This window comes from Rutidosis leptorrhynchoides, chromosome 8, assembly GCF_046630445.1.
Source record: "Rutidosis leptorrhynchoides isolate AG116_Rl617_1_P2 chromosome 8, CSIRO_AGI_Rlap_v1, whole genome shotgun sequence".
In the NCBI taxonomy this organism is placed as follows: domain Eukaryota; kingdom Viridiplantae; phylum Streptophyta; class Magnoliopsida; order Asterales; family Asteraceae; genus Rutidosis; species Rutidosis leptorrhynchoides.
This window is the reverse complement of record NC_092340.1, coordinates 371763500-371786443: the sequence shown is the minus strand read 5'-3', so window position 1 is coordinate 371786443 and position 22944 is coordinate 371763500.

The following is a 22944-nucleotide window of genomic DNA, read 5'->3' as shown; positions in this document are numbered from 1 at the left end:
AAATATTTTTAAGAATCATTTTGTTAAAAGGTTAAAATAATAGAAATCGTTATATCATAAAACGTTTTAGAAAAGTAGAATTAAATATACTCATAATAGGTTTCAAGTTTTTTTTTTTTTTAAATTACCGTTTGTTATTGAAACGTGGGATAAAGTCCAATGATTAATATAAGCGTATGAAACCATCTTAATTTAAAATGTCGATTTGCTTAGCTTTTCGATATCTATTTCCTAAGTTATCTATATTCCCAAATTTCACTTTCACCCTAAATAATATGAAAGTTAACTAGTTAACACCTATATAGGAAATTGTACAGGAAACTCCACTAACCCTTGTCTAGTTCCCGTTAATTGACACATTTGTTCTCACTTATAAATCACTTTACCATTTTCCGAATATAGTTTCAAAATTTTCAGCATTACAGACTTTGCTTATCGTGTCGGAAACATATAAAGATTAAGTTTAAATTTGGTCGAAAATTTCCGGGTTCTCACAGTACCTACCCGTTAAAGAAATTTCGTCCCGAAATTTGATTGGGATGGTCATGGCTGACAATAAGTATGTTTTCATGACGCATATAAGCTAGAAATTAGAGTTTTATCATCAGTGAGTAATATGGATAAGACAATTCATTTTTGTGAAGAGTACGAGTGAAGTCATCACAAAAGAGTGAAATGAGAAAATAGAGATTTGCCTTATCGTTTGACGTCATCACAGTTGATCTCTGGATTAAAGAAAATCTTTGTAATCTATATAAGATTTGATTCTTCGGCGATTAAGGAAATTATGATCCTCTTCGATTTAATGCGATAATCCATCTCGATTTCTCTGTCGGATATTTCACTATAAATCCACCTCCTTCGTTTCCTTACAACTCACACATTCTATTCTTTCTCCTTCAACTCATATTTTAAAATATTCGTCAATATGTTCCATCCAGTGCTGATTCTCGATATACTCCTCACTTTCATATCTGTCGTTCTTCTTTTTCATCTGCCCCGGAAGAATCTATTTATTTTTACTATACCCTTGGTTTTATAGTGTTTTTAGTTCTCCCGTGTCTTTATATTGCTATATGCATAGATATATATGGTTTATAATTTTCTGGGTTGTCGTTGGGCTTTATATCCTCCTTTATATTTCAAAGTCTCTACTTCTATCTTCTATAATCATTGTCATCCACAGTTAATGCTCCATTCTATTTTCTGCGATTTATACTCCCATTTCTATTTCAGAGCTTCATTCTTTCGTTTCCTCTTCTTGCGATTAAGCACCGATTGTAATGGTCCAGAATTCGCAGATATGAATTTCGGAATGAACATAGTTAGTGTTCTAAGAATAGAATCGTAATGGCACGATCTTGATTTGTCAAATTACTAGAATACCTCGGAAAAGACCGAATCATCAAGAAAAATATTTTCTTGATATGTTTAGAGGTTGAGTAGAATACAAGAGTCGTGTAACATGGCACATGATGACGTTATGATCTGTGAATCATCACGTTCCATCTAGAAACTCAACATGACTTACTGTAATATAATCACGTTGATCAAGTGTCATTATATTATACTAACTCATGCTTCAGTTCCCAACAATACTTCAAAAATATTCTTATTTTAAACTCGAAGGTTTCAGAATTTAGAAACTAAAACAACTTCCTTTATGATGAGATACAGATAACGCGAGGAAATAAATGATTTCAGATAAGAATGATTATGAAAATATCTTCAGAAATATGGAGAATATTTATAATGGAAGGTACGATGATATCTTAGAATATTTAAGATAAGAGGATGATGAAGAATATTGTCCGCAAGGGTTTAGAGTCAGGAGCAAGGTATTCGTTAATGACTTCAGTAGATACCGAATCATTTGGATTCTTTGAAGGCAGGTTTAGTCTTTATGATTTTTCCACGGCCTCCTTCATACTTTGCTCAATCCGTTTTCTAGTTCCAATCCTTCTCTTTTTCTGAGCTTTGCCAACACACTATTCTTTATCATCAAACTTTTTACTGTTAAGGTCGTTTACAGTTTTTGCTGCTTCATCAGCATTTTTCAAAATTTTGAGAACTAATTCGCAGTTTAGGGTATTTTTCAGAAACTTCACATTCGAAGTATGTAAGTCTAGGAGCTAGACGTTATATGTACACATATAATTGTTGGCGTAGACATGCTGTGAGATTTCAAAATACTGATTGCTGAATCCCAGTAATTGGCGTGACAATTCTTGTTACAGGATGCGAATGAGTAAATAATGGGGTTTCGATAAATATAATGATTTTTCGAAAAGTCAAAGATCAGTGAAGTTGTTGGTAAGTTTATTGCTAATGTGATGGAATATAAACGGCTCCTCGGTAACGATGGCAAAAGGGCAACGTATATATCGGGGTTATAATAAGACTGTTTCAACTGAAAAGTCGAGGTTGACTTGCTGGAGCTGTGACAAAACTGACTACTTTGGAAAAGTATTGAACAGTTATTTTTGCTAATAAATGCCAAAGGGTCTGACACGGATACGTGTTAAACTATGACATTGGTTTTGAGAGTTTTTCAGGTACATAATTGTGGGTAACATGTGGTTGGATCATCATCTCGATTGTTCATTAATTAATATGTCTTCAGGAATTTTGGAGGGTTTGAACACAGATTGTAATCGTTGATATACATATGACGTTCTAGCACAGTTTTGAAGTCAATGTATAACTTCAAAAGATGTAGGAATCTAAGAGTGATGCCTTCTGTTAACTCTTGACTTGGATTTTGATTTGTCAAAAATCAGAATATGTAATCAAATTTGGATTAGAATGGTTGTTTTGATTTCTATGAAAGAATGTATATTGTTGTGAAAGTAGTGAGTATAGTTGATGATTTGTTGAATCAGAATCTAAGGATATCACATATTAATTGTGAATTTTATACATCTCTCGGGTATTACCTACCCGTTAAAAAAAATTCACAAGTAATGTTTTGCATCAGAGAATTTTTATTACAATCTTTATGAAAATATATGTATATTTTCTTCAGATGTAATACAGATTTGATGAGTTAAGTTCATTTGATCTTAGGCTGGAGTTAGAAGTGAATAATCTCTAACATTAGAGATTACATAATCTTTACAGAGTATTTCACTACTGTGATTAACACTTCATTATTTATTCTTATAGATATTTCTTTAGTGAATCATGTTGATGCTCATAGAACTCTTGCTAACTTCGCAAAATACTATTGATGTTTTCTAGTAAGTTTTCGAGTATATCAAAAGTGTAAAATCAAACATGTAATTGAATAATACACTTGGTTTATCATGAATTAGGATTCATTGAGTTGAGACAGAGATTGTAGTTAACGATGGTTAAGTTGTTAACGAAGAATGTACATCATAGCATATTAATAATATGAATTTACCCGAGTAGTATCTACCCCTTTTTAATTTATACATAATAGCTTAGTACGAAAAGATATATTATGGTTTCAAAATTTATATATATATAAGGTATACATATAAATTCTTCAAAGGAATTTAGTCAATAATTCATAACTCGTTGATACAATATACTCGTTGTTGATTCGTAATGATATCCACGGTGATTCTTGAACTTGCGGAGCTTGTGATGTTATAGGTGTTGTTGGTACGGGTGATGCTGTCAGTACCGATGATGTTGATGATGTTGATGGTACTGCTGGTACAGCTTGTATAACAAATCTATTTTTACGTACGCACCATGTTTGTCGGAGTTTCTATTCTCCTTTCTATCATTCCTATCCGTTCACTCATCTTGATTTACAGTTTTGATTCGAATAAATAATCTCTAAAACTTTAGAGAATACATAATCACGGTAGAATATTTCTCTGATGAAGTTATGAATCAATACTTCATCGGTTATTGTGGTTGGTACTGATGTTATGCGAGGTGGGTACAAAATAGTTATGTTTTTACTACGAAAAACTATTAAATACGATACAATTTTACACAAGTTATTTATTTATTTATAGAGTGGATATACCTAAACCTTGCTACAACACTTATAGGCAGTGTACCTAATCGTACAGTAGTGTAGTTTTTAGTGAGTCCGGTTCGTTCCACAGGGATCTTAGCCAAGTTTAACGCTATATTTTTAAAAACTATATTTGTAAAAATATATAAGTAGTATTATTATTATTATAAGAAGGGGGTTTTTACCGTTTAATGACCGGTTTGTCGATTTTAAAATTTTAGTCGCAGTTAAAACCTAATGTAAAATATTAAAAATAAATATAACTTAATTTAAAGCGTAAATTAAATAATGATAATGAAATTGCGATAAAATAAAATGACAATAAATAAAGTTGCGATAATTAAAAAGTACGATAATTAAAAGTGCAATTAAATACAATGACAGTAAATAAAAGTGCGATAATTAAAAGTGCAATTAAATATGAAATAAAGGAATTATGCTTATTTAAACTTTCGTAATCATCATGTTTGACGTGTTGATTTTAGTTTATTCACATGGGTTAATTGTCCTTTGTCCTGGATTATTCAATATGTCTGTCTGGTTTTTGTCCATAACAGTCCATCAGTCATAAATATAAAGTGCGAGTGTCCTCGTCAAATTATCCTTATATCCGAAGTCAAATATTCCAACTAATTGGGGATTTAAACTATAATTACACCAAGTGTCCTTGTATATAATTCACCCCTGTTTTAATAAGTCCATTGACTATTAATCCATTCTCGTGTTCGGTTAAATGAACGATTATTAGTACTTATAAATATCCCGCCCATCGTGTCCGATCGAGTGTATGTGGTTATTTATAGGTACGTCCAATTGTAAATCTTTATATTAAATTAACAAACTATCATTTAATTAAACAAATATAAAGCCCATTAATAACCCATAGTCTAATTTCCACAAGCGTCGTTCTTTTGTCCAAACCCCAATTATGGTACAAAGCCCAATTACCCAATTTTAATATTTAGCCCAACATCACGATTACTTCGGCTTAAATAAGCATAATAATAACTTAGCTACGAGACATTAATTTAAAAAGGTTGAACATAACTTACAATGATTAATAATAGCGTAGCGTTACACGGACAGAATTTCGAAAACAGAATATCTAACTCTAACAGAAATAACTATTACCCTAAAAAGATTCGAACCTTCCCACACTTAGTTAGCTGTGGTGTCAAAATTGTGATTAACTTCATCTTCAACTTCCATTAAATTATCTATGTAATGTTTAACTCTGTGACCATTAACCTTAAATTCAATCCCATTTGAATTTATTAATTCTACTGTTCCATATGGGAAAACTCTTTTGACTATGAATGGTCCAGACCATCTTGATTTCAATTTTCCAGAAAATAGCTTGAATCGTGAATTGAAAAGAAGAACTCTGTCTCCTTCTTTAAATTCTTTTGAACTTCTGATTCTTTTATCGTGCCATTTCTTCGTTCTTTCCTTATAGATTAACGAATTTTCATATGCTTCATGTCTTAATTCTTCTAATTCGTTTAATTGACTTAACTGTAGACGTCCAGCTTCATGTAAATCAAGATTACATGTCTTCAAAGCCCAAAATGCTTTATGTTCAATTTCTACTGGAAGATGACATGCTTTTCCATAAACGAGTCTAAAAGGTGTGGTTCCAATTGGAGTTTTGTAGGCTGTTCTAAAAGCCCAGAGTGCATCCTCCAATTTCATGGACCATTCCTTCGGCTTTGATCCTACGGTTTTCTCTAGAATACGTTTTAATGCTCGGTTGGTTTTTTCAACTTGTCCACTTATTTGTGGATGATAAGCGGTTGAGATTTTATGAGTTACTCCATATCTTTTGAGAACTTTCTCAAGTTGATTATTACAGAAATGAGTACCCCGATCATTTATTAAAGCTTTCGGTGTTCCAAACCTTGCAAAAAGACGTTTTAAGAAGTTGACTACAACTCGTGCATCGTTAGTTGGGAGAGCTTATGCTTCCGCCCATTTAGATACATAATCAATGGAAACGAGAATGTAGAGATTATTATGAGATTTTGGAAATGGACCCATAAAGTCAATACCCCAAATGTCAAATATTTCACATACTTGAATGACATTTGGTGGCATTTCATCACGTTGACTTATTTTTCTGGCCCTTTGACAAGCATCACAGGATTTTCAAAGAAGGTGCGTCTTTGAAAATTGTAGGCCAATAGAATCCAGCATCGTAAACTTTTCTTGCTGTGAGTTGAGGCCCATAATGCCCTCCTGTTGGTCCTGTGTGACAATGGTTTAAGATTTGACTAGCTTCATCTCCGAATACACATCGGCGTATTATTCCATCGGGACAACTTTTAAATAAATGTGGATCTTCCCAGAAATAGTGTTTTATATCACTAAAGAATTTCTTTCGTTTTTGGTACGACAACCCTTTTTCAAGGAATCCACATACTAAGTAGTTTGCATAGTCTGCAAACCATGGAATTTCATTATAATCTATCTTCAATAGATATTCATCAGGGAAGTTATCTTGTATGGCCGATTCATTTAGAACTTCTAATTCAGGATTTTCAAGACGAGAAAGATGATCAGCGGCGAGATTTTCTGCCCCCTTTTTGTCTCGAATTTCAATATCGAACTCTGTAAGAGTAAGATCCAACAGATTAATCGTGGTTTAGCATCTTGTTTCAAAAATAGGTATCTAAGAGCAGAATGGTCAGTATAGACCACCGTTTTAGCTAGAACGAGATATGAACGAAATTTGTCAAAAGTAAAGACAATAGCAAGGAGTTCTTTTTCAGTAGTTGTGTAATTTGTTTGTGCTCCTTGCAATGTCTTACTAGTGTAATAAATAGGTTGAAATCGTTTTTCAATCCTTTGACCTAAAACGGCTCCCATTGCAAAATCACTTGCATCGCACATTAGTTCAAACGGTAGATTCCAATTTGAAGTTATCATGATCGGCGCATTAGTGAGTTTTTCTTTAAGAATATTAAAAGATTTGATACATTCATCTGAAAAGATGAATGGAGCATCCTTTTCTAGGAGTTTATTCATACGAGTGGCAATTTTAGAAAAATCTTTTATGAAACGTCGGTAAAAACCAGCATGCCCTAGAAAACTCCTAACTCCTCTAACATTGGTGGGATATGGAAGTTTAGCAATTACATCTACTTTAGCTCTATCCACTTCAATTCCTTCCTTTGAAATTTTATGACCGAGAACGATGCCTTCTTTAACCAAGAAATGGCATTTCTCCCAATTAAGTACTAGATTTGATTGTTCTCATCTAATAAGCATTCGTTCAAGATTAACTAGACATGATTCAAATGTATCACCGAAGACTGAAAAGTCATCAATGAAAACTTACATGCATTCTTCTATCATGTCATGAAAAATCGCCATCATGCACCTTTGAAAGGTTGCAGGGGCGTTGCAAAGTCCAAATGGCATGCGTTTGTAAGCAAAAGTACCATAAGGGCACGTGAATGTGGTTTTCTCTTGGTCCTCGGGTGCTATTGGAATTTGAAAATATCCGGAAAAACCGTCAAGAAAACAATAGTAACTATTCCCGACTAATCTTTCCAACATTTGATCAATGAAAGGTAAGGGAAAGTGATCTTTTCTGGTGGCGTCATTTAATTTTCTATAATCAATACAAACACACCATCCTGTTACAGTCCTAGTAGGAATAAGCTCATTTTTCTCATTTGTGATGACAGTCATGCCACCCTTCTTATGCACGCATTGAACTGGGCTTACCCATGAAATATCAGAGATTGGATAAATTAAACCTGCATCAAGTAGTTTAATAATTTCTTTCTTAACAACATCTTGCATATTAGGATTTAGTCTTCTTTGGCGTTGCACATACGTTTTATGACCTTCTTCCATAAGGATTTTATGTGTGCAATACGAAGGACTTATGCCTTTAATATCATGAATCTTCCATGCAATAGCTGGTTTATGAGCTTTTAGTGCAGAAATGAGTTGAGATTTTTCATTTTCAGTAAGAGAAGACGATATTATTACAGGTAATTCAGATTCACCATGTAAATAAGCATATTCCAAATGGTTTGGAAGAGGCTTTAACTCTAATGTCGGTGGTTCTTCTATCGATGATTTATATCGATATCTGTCTTCTTCTTTTAGCATTTGAATTTCTTCTGTTGTAGGTTCATATCCATTAGCGATAAGTGTAGCTAACATTTCAGCTTCATCAATTTGTTCAGTTCCTTCTCCTAAAGAACATTCTCCTGTTCCTTGTAATTCTGGAAATTCTTCTAACAATTCTGCATGTGAATCTATAGTTTGAATATAATAACATGTATCATCTGCAGATTGCGGTTGTTGCATGGCTCTATCAACTGAAAAGGTAACACTCTCGTCCTCTATACTTAGGGTCAGTTTCTTACCGAACACGTCTATTATTGCTTTGGCCGTGTTTAAGAATGGTCTTCCTAATATGAGAGGAACTCGAGAATCTTCTTCCATGTCTAGAATAACAAAATCTACTGGAAATACTAAAGTACCAACTTTAACTAGCATGTTCTCTATTATCCCACTAGGATATTTTACTGATCGATCGGCTAGTTGTATGCTTATTCATGTTGGTTTCAATTCTCCAAGGTCTAGTTTAGCGTATAGTGAATATGGCATTAGATTTATACTAGCACCTAAATCTGCCAATGCTTCTATTGAACTAAGACTACCCAGAAAACATGGAATTGTGAAACTTTCTGGATCAGATAATTTTTCTGGTATCTTATTCAACAGCACTGCAGAATAATTATCATTCATAGTAACAGCCGAGAGTTCTTCCATTTTCTTTCTATTTGTGATTAGATCTTTCAAGCATTTAGCATATCTTGGCATTCCTGAAATTACATCAATGAAAGGAAGATTGACATTTATTTGTTTAAACATATCCAAGAATTTGGATTGCTCGGCTTCAAGTCTTTCTTTTCTCATTTTACTCGGGTAAGGAAGTGGTGGTTAGTATGGTTTAACATAAGGTTTAGCCTTAACTGTGTTATCTTCATTAACCTTTTCAACTACCGGTTTTGTTTCCTTATCTTGCTCAGATTGTGGTTCTTGTGGAGTAGGAATAGCGTCATCAGAAATTACAGGTATTTCAGGTGGTTTAAGTGTAATACCACTTCTTGTGGTAATGGCTTTAGCTGTTTCATTCCGGGGGTTAGCATTTGTATCACTAGGTAGACTTCCCGGTTTTCTTTCACCTATTAACCTTGCTAGGTTGCTTACTTCTTGTTCCAAATTTTGAATAGAAGCTTGTTGATTTCTAAATGCTTGGGCATTTTGTTCATTCGTTTGTTTCTGGGATGTGAAAAACTGCGTTTGAGATTCAACTAGCTTCGACATCATATCTTCTAAATTTGGCTTTTTATCATCGATTTGTGCTGGTTTGTTTTGAAAAATAGGTCTTTGCTGATTGTAAGTATTATTAGATACTTGTTGATTGCTAGGACCTTGTTGGTTGTTGTATGGAACATTTCGGTTATAATTCTGGTTTTGATTGTAGATTGGTCTTGGCGGTTGATAATTATTCTGATAATTATTTCCAGGCCTTTGGTTCATGTATGAAACATTCTCTCTTTGTTCCATTGTTTGTTCAATACTGAGACAATCTTTTGTCAAATGTGGTCCTCCACACTGCTCACAACTAATTCTTATTGAGTGGATATCTTTAGTCATCTTTTCCATTCGTCTCTCGACAGCATCTATCTTTGCAGAAATGGAATCAATGTCATGGCTAGAATCGGCTCTAGCAGCTTTAGATGATCTAACGATATCTTTTTCTTGATGCCACACATGTGAGTGGGAAGCAGTGTTATCAATAATTTTGTAAGCGTCAGTTACGATTTTCTACATAATGGAACCAGCAGCTGCTATATCGATGTCTTTTCGTGTAGTGATGTCGCATCCTTGGTAGAATATTTGTACTATTTGACAAGTGTCTAAACCATGTTGCGGACATCCTCTCAATAACTTTCCAAATCTTGTCCACGCTTCATATAGAGTTTCATTTGGCTTTTGCGTGAACGTAACAATTTCTCCTTGAAGTCTCACGGCTTTAGATGCCGGAAAGAATTGTTTAAGAAATTTTTCAACTAAAACATCCCATGTATCAATCGCCCCTTCAGGTAACGATTCTAACCAATCTTTGGCTTCTCCTTTTAAAGTCCAGGGAAATAACATGAGATATATCTATTCATCCTCCACTTCTCAGATTTTGAATAAAGTACAGATCCTATTAAAGGTTCGAAGATGTTCATTTAGATCTTCCTTCGGCGCACCACTAAATTGGCATTGATTAGTTACCATGTGTAAGATTTGTCCTTTGATTTCATAATCTGGCGCATTAATGTCTAGTTGAGTAATTGCTTGACCTTGGCCAGTGCGTTTAGCTCTCATTCGGTCTTCCATACTTAGAGGTTCCAGATTTTCCATGATTGAATTTGTTGAATCTGAATCACTAGAGGATTCTGATTTAATGGGTTGTTCCTCGACAATATCTGTTTGAATGATTGGTGGTTCCGGAGGAAAGATTAGTGGTTCAGGATCTCTGAATTGTCCCTGAATATCCTCCATATTCTCATTTGTGAGGTCGGGTTCAAAAAATGGATTATCGGAAATTTGAATTGGAGTACTTGGTCGACTTGATGACGATTCTAAAGAAAAATCAACGGCGACAATATTGGCTAGATGTCTTGATCGAGTTACAGGTGGTGAACGTATGAAAGGTGGTGAACGTTTTGCTCGGTGCATTCACTGAATATCCTATTAGTTATAAAAATAAAAATTATATACTTTTCTGATTTTGCCCACGTTTCGAATAGCCAATAGATGCAGCAGGTAGCCAGGACCCTTTAAATCGGAAGCCCACAACTCGCCACTAACACATCCAACTATTACTATGAAACAGAAAATTTTGTATGTCTATCAATTTAACCGCTTAAAATGATTTTTCTTCGAAGTTTAAAGAAATTTTAGAGAAGAAATAGAAAATTCTATGTCCTAAAAACTAGAGCGGCGAAAAATAAGAAAGAAAAAAAGTGCGTCGAAAAACGTCGAAAAATAAAAATAAGAAAATAAGCGTCGAAAAATAATAAAAAGAAAATAAAGCCTAGCGCGTCGAAACTTAAAAGTCTAAAAACTAAGAATTAAAAGTTGTGTCTAAAGGTATTAAAGCTTAAAAGGAATTCTATATCCAAAACGGCAATAACTTAAAAATGTACTAAAATTTTAAAACGGCGTCGCAAAATTCTAAAGCACTTAAATCTTAGTGTAAAGAAAAAGCACTTAAGGGATTTTACGACAAAACCTAAAAATATAGAAATAAAAATAGCTACGGCAAAAACTAAATTAAAAACTAATTACGAGCGAAAAATATACAACTTATGATTAAACGACTAAAAAGATACGAAAATATAAAAATAAAACTTAAAGTTTATAAAAATACAATTTTTATAAAAATATTATTTTTATATTATTTATATAAAAGTATTAGTTTTATATATATAATAAACTAAATTTAAAACTAAAAATACAAAATAAAACTAAATAATAAAATAACAATACCCTAATTAGGGTTAATTAGTAATAATTAATAATAATATACCGTAATTATTGCTGTACCAGGTGAGATGTGGCGTGTCAGTAACCCTCATGCGATCGTATGAGTTATAGCCTATGGATTCATGCGGTCGCATGAACTAGAAAACTGGGCCATATATTGGGCTGCTACAGTACCGGGCCTCGTACACTTATATATATATATATATATATATATATATATATATATATATATATTTTTTGTTTTAATTTATACAAAATATATATAAAAATTAAATAAAAACTTAATTTTTAAATAAAAATAAAAACTTTATAATTTTATATATTTTAAACAAACTCTTAAAAATATATATATGTTGTTTTTCTTTTTATATTTTTGTATTTTTAATAATTAAAACGTATTTTTACAAAAGCGTATTTTTACAAAAGTAAACTAATTTTTTTTTTATATATATATAGCGTTTCGCTTCCGGCGTTTAAGTAGATTCCCCGGCAGCGGCGCCAAAAATACTTGATGTTATGCGAGGTGGGTACAAAATAGTTATGTTTTTACTACGAAAAACTATTAAATACGATACAATTTTACACAAGTTATTTATTTATTTATAGAGTGGATATACCTAAACCTTGCTAAAACACTTATAGGCAGTGTACCTAATCGTACAGTAGTGTAGTTTTTAGTAAGTCCGCTTCGTTCCACAGGGATCTTAGCCAAGTTTAACGCTATATTTTTAAAACTATATTTGTAAAAATATAAATATATATATATATAAGTAGTATTATTATTATAAAAAGGGGGTTTTTACCGTTTAATGACCGGTTTGTCGATTTTAAAACTTTAGTCGCAGTTAAAACCTATTGTAAAATATTAAAAATAAATATAACTTAATTTAAAGCGTAAATTAAATAATGATAATGATATTGCGATAAAATAAAATGACAATAAATAAAGTTGCGATAATTAAAAAATACGATAATTAAAAGTGCAATTAAATACAATGACAGTAAATAAAAGTGCGATAATTAAAAGTGCAATTAAATATGAAATAAAGGAATTATGCTTATTTAAAATTTCGTAATCATGATGTTTGACGTGTTGATTTTAGTTTATTACCATGGGTTAATTGTCCTTTGTCCTGGATTATTCAATATGTCCGTCTGGTTTTTGTCCATAACAGTCCATCAGTCATAAATATAAAGTGCGAGTGTCCTCGTCAAATTATCCTTATATCCGAAGTCAAATATTCCAACTAATTGGGGATTTAAACTATAATTACACCAAGTGTCCTCGTATATAATTCACCCCTGTTTTAATAAGTCCATTGACTATTAATCCATTCCCGTGTCCGGTTAAATGAACGATTATTAGTACTTATAAATATCCTGCCCATCGTGTCTGATCGAGTGTATGTGGTTATTTATAGGTACGTCCAATTGTAAATCTTTATATTAAATTAACAAACTATCATTTAATTAAACAAATATAAATCCCATTAATAACTCATAGTCTAATTTCCACAAGCGTCGTTCTTTTGTCCAAACCCCAATTATGGTACAAAGCCCAATTACCCAATTTTAATATTTAGCCCAACATCACGATTACTTCGGCTTAAATAAGCATAATAATAACTTAGCTACGAGACATTAATTTAAAAAGGTTGAATATAACTTACAATGATTAATAATAGCGTAGCATTACACGGACAGAATTTTGACTTACACCCGTACAACATTCGCTAACATACCCTTATTAAAATTAAAATTAAAATTATAATATATATATATATATATATATATATATATATATATATATATATATATATATATATACGTGAGATTGAGAGATAAGAAAAAGGTGTGTTAAGTTCAACCAAAAACTGCGAAATTTATAGGATGTCACGTGATATTGTTCACCATGCGATCGCATGGGTTTATAACTACCATGCCATGCGATCGCATGGACCCCTGGGAAAGCTCAACTTTGGTTGTTTTCTTCTTGCCGACGGTTTTATATAATAATATAATATATATATATATATATATATATATATATATATATATATATATATATATATATATATATATATATATATATATATATATAATTTTAAGAATTAATTATATATTATATTATATTCATTTGCATAGTTGACTTGTAATTTTTAGTTCGTTGCGTCGAGCGTTGAGAGTTGACTCTGGTCCCGGTTTCGGATTTTCGAACGTCCTTGCATACAATTTAATATCTTGTACTTTGCGTTTCGCGTCTTGTACTCTGTAATTTTGAGCCGTTTCTCATCAATAATTTGAACCACTTTGATTGTACTTTGTACTTTTGAGCTTTTTGGTCGTGTGCGTCTTCAATTCGTCGAATCTGTATTTTGTCTTCACCTTTTATTATTTAAACGAATATTACTTGTAAATAGAACAATTGCAAACAAAAGCTTGTCTTTCTTGATGGATAATACTATGAAATATATGTTCGTTTTTAGCATTATCAGGTACTCCTTAGTATCTATGGTGAGTATGACGTTGATGCTCGAGGTACAGATGGTGATGGTGAATCATGAGATGCGGATATTATTGTTGGTGGTGGTAATGATACTGTTGATGTTGATGATGGTGGTACAGTTGATGCCAGTGATGCTGTTGGTGCTTGTGGTATTGAGGCTTGCGATGTGGATGTTGTTGGTGGTACTGGTGTTGCTGATGGTGCTTGTAATCTTTGCACCATATTCTCCAAAGCCAATACTCGAGCGCAAAGCTCGTTAACTTCTTCTATTACACCGAGGTGGTTGTCGGTTCGGACGAGCGGATGAATAAGATCTAGAATTTGGGACAGTATATAATCATGACGAGATACTCTGGAAATGAGAGAGAAAATGGTGTTTCGAATAGGTTCACCGATAAGTGCTTCAGGTTCATCGCCAAGAGGGCAATGTGGTGGATGGATGGGATCGCCTTCTTCTTGTCTCCAATGATTAAGTAGGCTACGAACCCATCCCCAATTCATCCAGAATAGATGATGGCTAATTGGTTGATCCATTCCGATCACACTGCTTTCGGAGCTTGAGTGAAACTCCATATCGAAATAGTTGCCGGAATCTAAAGAATTTGAACTAGATACGTGATCCATCTTGTATAATTAGGGGAATGATTTTTGATATGAGATAGATTATAGGATTTAGATTGGTATTCTTCAATACATAATTTGCATATGTATATGTAGTACCAAAATCCCATAATTTACTGAGGAATCTTTGAAAAATACCAGGAAAAGTTTACAGTAACAGATACGTTAAGATATGAATTAGCAGATACGATAAGATATGAATTTTTGTCTATACACTATTCATGCTATTAATGCAGTAAGATGTGTCTAGACTAAGAATGATAAGCAGGTAATTTCCTAAGGATGATAAGCAGGTAATTTCAGATAAGAAATGATAATCAAAACTTTTTGACATGCAGCTAAGGTCGAAGTCCAGACTCACTAATGCATCTTATCAACTATCAGTTAGACACACTAATGCATGACCTGGTTCGCTAAGACCACCGCTCTGATACCAACTTTAACAACCCATTCATATTGATTATAAACGAATTACAATAGTTGATTATATCGCGAGTTATTTGACCTCTATATGATACATTTTACAAACATTGCATTCGTTTTTAAAAGATAAACTTTCATCACATCGAAAGTTGACTGGCATGCATACCATTTCATAATATCCAAACTATAAATGACCTAATCTGTCATTTACTTAATAAAAATCTTTATTAAACTCAACGACTTGAATGCAACGTCTTTTGAAATATGCCATGAATGACTCCAAGTAATATCTCTAAAATGAGCAAATGCACAGCGGAAGATTTCTTTCAAACCTGAGAATAAACATGCTTTCAAGTGTCAACCAAAAGGTTGGTGAGTTCATTAGTTTATCGTAATTAATCATTTCCATAAATTTAATAGACCACAAGATTTCCTTTATTCAATAATCATACACTCGCAAGTGTTTTAAAAATCATTCATATGGATTGAACACCTGGTAACCGACATTAACATCATGCATATAGAATATCCCCAAAATAGAAATTCATATGTATAATATAAATTCGAAGTACTAAAGCATACCATTTTCCAGTATGGGGGGAGTTAGTGCCTGTAGATCTACCTTTAGGATTCGCTTCAATTAGGGTGTCTGTTCCCTAATTCTTAGGTTACCAAGCTAAAAGGGGTGATATTCGATTCGATAATCCAACCATAGAATGTAGTTTCGATTACTTGTGTCTATTTCATAAAACATTTATAAAAGCAGCGCATGTATTCTCAGTCCCAAAAATATATATTGCAAAAGCATTTAAAAATGGAGCAAATGAAACTCACAATACTGTATTTCGTAGTAAAAATACATATGACGTCATTGAACAAGTGCAAGGTTGGTCTCGGATTCACGAACCTATATTAAGTATATATATATTTATATGTTGGTCAATAACTGTCTAATAATTTAGGTCAGGTCATAGTGTATCGCAATCCTAATGCTCGAGATCGATATGCAAAAGTCAACAAAAGTCTATTTGACTCAAGATGATTTACAAAATTTTATTCATGTTTATTATATAACTTAAATAGTCGTTTTATATATTTAAATATATTTATCAGATTTTATTAAAGTAAAAATAATACAAGTCATTTATTAATAAATAAAAATTTATATTAAAATTTATATATGCTAAAAATATACTTGTATATATCTTAAGTAATATAATTTATAAAGTTCACTTAATATCATAAAAATATAGTGGTATATAATATTAATGTAAATTATATTACGTGTGGTAAAAATATCTTTGTATCACATATTTATTTGTTATTGATAATAACAATAATAAGTAAAAGTTGTATTATATCATAATAATAATAATTATTATTATTATACTAATAATAATAATAACAATATTTATATTTCTAAAGACGATATTAATTATGATAAAATGATAATTCTACTCATGATAATCTTAATAATAACGAAACTTTTTAATATTAACTGTAATAATAATAATATTTCATAAAAATAATAATTCTATTAAAAATGATAATTTTTATTAATAATAATACTAAATTGATAATAAAAATGATATTTTATAATAACAATGATATTTCTATTAACAATAATAAGTTTAGTAAAAATGATAGTTTTAATATTAATAATACTTTTAATAGTAATAGTAATGATAAAAATATTGAAAATGATATTTTTATCTAAATCAATACAGTGAAACCTCTATAAATTAATAAGATTGGGATCGGGATATTTTATTAATTTAGCGAGATATTATTATATCGATAAATTAATAAATTATGAATTTATAAAATTGGCTTATATTTGTGAGTAAATCTCAAATTAATGCATCGGCATTCGAAATTATCATGTCCGTTACTTAACCTATTTGAATAAAACATAAACAAGGACCTTCAAAATTTTCATGTATGTACATTCACACATTAATGAACTTGTCAAGTTCAATGTATATTGGGATTTCAAAAAAAAAATAGTAATTATTAATTTATAGTTTCGCTGGGACCAATATATTAACATTGGGATTTCAAAAAAATTATTATCTTATTATTTTATCGATTGAGGTCCAAATTTGTACTGGTCCCAAGTTGGGACCGGACAAATTATTAATTTTATCGAGGTTATTAATTTATCGAGTATTAAATTATAGAGGTTTTACTGTATCTTACCATATTTTAATTTCATCATGATACTCATACTCATTATTTCCTAATCGATTTGTTTAATAGTTTTTAATCCTCTTTTATATCGCATTTATAATAATGATAATAATAATAATAATAATAATAATAATAATGATAATAATAATAATAGTAATGATAATGTTAAATAATAATTTTAATGATAATAACGGTAGTAATACTAATAAAAATGACAATTCTTAATAATAATACTTATAACGATAATGATATTGATAATAATAATAATTATTATTAGATAATAATTATAACGACGATAATAACGACGATAGTAATAATAATCATTTTAACAATAAATATACTAAAATTAATAATAATTCAGTTGACTATATCTTTTAATCCGTTCATCAAAATCACACGAGTTCTAAAGAAAAAGTTCTTAATTTTTCGCTAGCTTTCCAACGACATGCATATCATATACCTTATCTCAGTAGCATATGTATCTAATTCAGGATTCAACATAACTTATCTAACGACAATAATAAACATACAAGCATGCATGATCCTATATACTCGAGCACTAGTCAGGGATACACTAATAATATATAAAAGTTAAGTTATGAGTGCTCACGTATCAATATTGAGATTCAGTATTGCAGGAAAGGTACGTAGACGCAACGGAGATGATAAACACTAGATTACCCTCACGAGTATACCCCCGAATAATACCCATCACCTCCATAGCTATAACCCATAATTTTCTTAATTCCATTCCGCTTGAAAAACCCGTTTTGAAATAACTCGCTCATGACCTCGTCGTAATATTTTATGTATAATACTAATAATAATGTGAAGTAAATATATATATGTAAATCAATTGAGAGAGTTTAGAGAAATATATTTTCAAGTTTCTATGAAATAATGAAACCTATTGAATTGTATTTATAATAGATTTTTGAATTATTAAAGTGAATTATTAAAGTATGAATTATTAAAGTGAATTATTAAAGTATGAATTATTAAAGTGAATTATTAAAGTATGAATTATTAAAGTAAATTATTAAAGTTAAAGTAAAGTAAAAGTAAAGTAAAGGTAAAGTTAAAAAGTATAAAACTATGTACGTATAATACGCGTATAAATATATATAATATTAATTTAAATCGTTATATATATTTAATAAAATAAAATATAAATATCGTTATCTTTATCATACTGGTTAAGTAATGAGTTGTCAAAAGTGGTTCTAGATATTTATAAAAGTTATATACTTTTTAGTAATAAAGTTCTTTTTAAACTGAAAACGTTTTTGTACATTTGAAACTAAATTAATTAAATATGATAATTTTATTTTCCAAAACTAAATATTTTTAAGAATCATTTTGTTAAAAGGTTAAAATAATAGAAATCATTATATCATAAAACGTTTTAGAAAAGTAGAATTAAATATACTCATAATAGGTTTCAAGTTTTTTTTTTTAAATTGCCGTTTGTTAGTGAAACGTGGGATAAAGTCCAATGATTAATATAAGCGTATGAAACCATCTTAATGTAAAATGTCGATTTACTTAGCTTTTCGATATCTATTTCCTAAGTTATCTATATTCCCAAATTTCACTTTCACCCTAAATAATATGAAAGTTAACTAGTTAACACCTATATAGGAAATTGTACAGGAAACTCCACTAATCCTTGTCTAGTTCCCGTTAATTGACACATTTGTTCTCACTTATAAATCACTTTACCATTTTCCGAATGTTGTCAAAAATGATAGATTTCTTAAATCACATTGGACCTCATAACATAGACCCGTAATCATATTACAATGTATCTGATAATTCAATCATTTGATATTATCTTTTAATTTCATCGATAAATATATTAAACATATATTGAAACAAATACGTTCATTTAAAGTATCATACGTCTAATACTTTGTTAACATTTTCAATTAATATAACTATATATATATATATATATATATATATATATATATATATATATATATATATATATATACACATTATATATACATATCTATATGCACATAAATGTTCGTGAATCGTCGAGTACAGTCAAAGGGTAATTGCTTACATGAATATACATTACAGACTTTGCTTATCGTGTCGGAAACATATAAAGATTAAGTTTAAATTTGGTCAGAAATTTCTGGGTTGTCACATGGTATGGGTTTCCTTCACTTGAAGTAACCTCTTTGATTTACGTACATTTGATTCTATTTCATTTCCTTCTTTGAAAAGTTATAACAAATGCATCCTTGTTTCACAAACCAAAACCCTAAGTCCTTGATTCATCTTCTAATACATCAAATCTGTATTGCAATCTTCAAGTCTTTAATTTGGTGAATCCATCCTTATGTTATTTCGAATCCAGAAAACATGTAAACCATATTGATTTGAATAATTTTAAGATGGGTTTTGTTAAGTTAATTTAATAAATGATAAATATGGTTTGATTCTTGTATGAAATGTGTTTATGATGCTTGTTTGATGTCTGATGATAGTGTTCCAAATGAACATATATTTAGTAGCAATATCGTTCCAATATGTAAAGTTTTTAAATGTAATTTCCTTATTTTTAGTTGTAATAGTTAAATAAATAAGTGCGAAGATGAAAGACGCAAATTGCTCGAAAATGAAGATTTAAAGACAAAAACGAAGATTTGAAAGACCAAAACGTCCAAAAAGCTCAAAAGTACAAGATACAATCAAAAAGGTTCAAATTATTGATGAAGAACGTCTAAAAATGACAAGAGTACAAGTTACAAAACGCAAAGTACAAGATATTAAATTATACGAAAGGACGTTCGAAAATCCGGAACCGAGGCATGAACCAACTTTCAGCGCTCGACGCAACGGTGTAAAAATTACGAGTCAACTATGCACAAGAATAAAATATAATATTTAAATAATTCATAATAAGAATAATATTAAATAATAAAAAGTTGTTATTTGAGCATAGTTCAGGGGTCGTAAATGAAAATTTCAATTCTAATTTGCCTATAAAAAGGCAACGATGTATTACGATGAAGTAAGACTTCTTTTTTTTCGATCAATTTCTCTATCTTTTTCTTACTTTTCTATATCAAATATCAATATCTATATTTATAATTCTCTATCATAATGTTAATGTAATAAGATATAACAATAATCTTAATTTTAAGTTTAAATTATGATAATAATAAGATTTATGATAGAGATCATTTGAGTGTGTAAGTCGAAATTCTGTCCGTGTAACGCTACGCTATTTTTAATCATTGTAAGTTATGTTCAACCTTTTTACATTAATGTCTCGTAGCTAAGTTATTATTATGCTTATTTAAAACGAAGTAATCATGATGTTGGGCTAATTACTAAAATTGGGTAATTGGGCTTTGTACCATAATTAAGGTTTGGGCAAAAGACCGACACTTGTGGAAATTGAACTATTGACTATTAATAGATGGGGGGTATTGTCTAATTGAGTGACAACTCATTGGAGTCTGTCGAACCTATCTTCAAATTAATTAACCTAATAATTAATAATGATTATGGTTGTCCTATTTAGTGATGTTCATATGGAATCTGTTATAATCATTTAATTAATCAATTGGGTTGGGTAATTGATTATTCATTCTGATCAAGTGGATGAATTAATATTCATAAACTAATTAAAACAGGGGTGAATTACATACAGTGATAACTGGTGTAATTGTTGACAGAAGTGATAACTGCGTCACAGTTTAAATCCTTAATCAGTTGGAATATTTGACTTCGGGTATAAGGGTAATTTGACGAGGATACTCGCACTTTATATTTATGACCGATGGACTATTATGGACAAAAACCAGATAGACGTATCAAATAAACCAGGACAAAGGACAATTAACCCATGGTAATAAATTAAAATCAACACGTCAAACATCATGATTACGGAAGTTTAAATAAGCATAATTCTTTTATTATATTTCTCATCGTATCTTTATTTACTGTCATTTTATTACTCGCAATTTTATTTTCTGTCATTTTATTTATCGCAATTTATTTTACGCACTTTAATTTTTGTCATTTATTTTTACGCTTAAAATCGACAAACCGGTCATTAAACGGTAAAACCCCCATTTTATAATAATACTACTACTTATTTATATATATATTTTTACAAATAAACTTAATAATATAGCGTTAACTTCACCAGCTCCCTGTGGAACGAACCGGACTTACTAAAAACTACACTACTCTACGATTAGGTACACTGCCTATAGTGTTGTAGCAAGGTTTAGGTATATCCCATCCGTAAATTAATAAAACTTGTGTCATATTTTGTAGTATTTTGTATTAAAAATAATACTATTTCGTACCCTCACGCTACATCATCAAGTTTTTGGCGCCGCTGCCGGGGAGCGCTAAAACGCTATATTTTTAATTATAATAATATTGAAATAAAATATAATAATATAATAATATTGAAATAGAATATAATAATATAATAATATTGAAATAGAATATAATAATATAATAATATTTAAGAATCAAAAATTTATACGTAAATTTTAAAAAAGTCGTATTTATTAAATACTTCAGGGGTATATTATGTAACTTATAATTAATAATTGCTATCATGTCGCTTTCATGTGAATAGTAAATTAATTAATTTATTTTCATTTACTATTCATGAATAGTAAATGAATTAAAAAAAAAAGTTTTGAAAAAAAAATTATAATTATAAAAAAATTATTAATTTGTAAAAAAAATCGTTTTTTTTTTTAAAAAAAAAAAATCGTTTTTTTTTAAAAAAAAAAAAAATTTCGTTTTTAAAAAAAAAAAAAAAAAAAATTTGTGTAAAAAAAAAATCATTTTTTTTTAAAAGAAAAAAAAATTCGTTTTAAAAAAAAAAATTTGTAAAAAAAAAAAAAAAATCGTTTTTTTTTTTTAAAAAAAATTTTAAAAAAAAAAAAAAAAAAATTGTAAAAAAAAAAAAACGTTTTTTTTTAGAAAAAAAAATTCGTTTAAAAAAAAAAAAAAAAAAAACGTAAAAAAAAAAAAAAACGTAAACAAAAAAATTATTAAAAAAAATATATATATATTTTTAAAATTTTGTCTATAAAAAAAATTTTTTTTTTTTAGTTTTATTACCTTTAGATTTTTAGACTATAGCCACAACTTTTAGTATTAAGTTTAGTTTTGCCATAGTTATTTTTATACTTTTAGATTTTTAGGCTTTGCCGTAAAATCCCTTAAGTGCTTTTTCTTTAGGCTAAGATTTAGGTGCCTTAAAATTTTGCGACGCCGTGTTAAAATTTTAGTATCCTTTTAAGTAATTCCCGTTTTTCGTTTAGAATCCCTTTTTAATTTTAGACGCGCTACAATTTTCTTATTTTTTGACCTTTTATTTTTTTCAACCATTTTTATTTTTCAATTTTTTTTTTTTTCCGACGCACTCTTTTTCTCTCTTATTTCTCGCTATTCTAGTTTTAGGACATAGATTTTTATTCTACTTCTTATCTAAATTTCTTAAAATTACGAACATTTATTTTAAGTGGTTAAATTAATAGACATCAAAATTTTCTGGTTCGTAGTAATAGTTGGATTTGTACGTGGACCGGGTTATTGGAGCCAAACAGTACTCAATTATATTGAGACCAAACGAATCCTGCCCCTCTGC